General features: G+C 55.9%; 1 protein-coding gene across 1 annotated transcript in view; it reads right to left on the bottom strand.

The window, feature by feature from the left end:
• Nucleotides 1–333, bottom strand: part of LOC107107982 (protein jagged-1-like) — a 1,817-nt gene that overhangs the window by 797 nt on the left and 687 nt on the right. The gene's annotated exons all lie outside the window — the stretch shown is intronic.

Genomic DNA, 333 nt, shown 5'->3' with positions numbered 1-333 from the left:
GAAGAGCGAGAGAAATTGCAACAGCGATGCAGACGGGCTTTTCTTTTTTTAAAAAACGCAAAAAGCACTCCGAAAAATAAATTACGGGCGTGTGTGTGTGTGGCAGCAAGCTCGAAAACGGCGCGCGATGCAAGTTGCGCCCGTTTCCTTCCAAAGCAAACGCCAGCAGGGAAGGCAACGCGTTGCAAAAAGCAAGGGGGGGGGAGAGAAAAGCTAGAGCCCTACAATTAGAAGAGCCTCCGCCAGCTGCTCTCGTATCCGTCCCCCCCCCCTGCCAGGGAAGCCGAAGCTTTCAAGTTATTCTGGGGGTGGGGGGGTGCGGGGGCGCCCCTC

This window comes from Gekko japonicus, unplaced genomic scaffold, assembly GCF_001447785.1.
Source record: "Gekko japonicus isolate JY-2015 unplaced genomic scaffold, Gekko_japonicus_V1.1 scaffold5883, whole genome shotgun sequence".
Classification (NCBI taxonomy): Eukaryota; Metazoa; Chordata; class Lepidosauria; order Squamata; family Gekkonidae; genus Gekko; species Gekko japonicus.
Note: the sequence above shows the minus strand (reverse complement) of the source record. Positions and strands in the feature narration are given on the sequence as shown.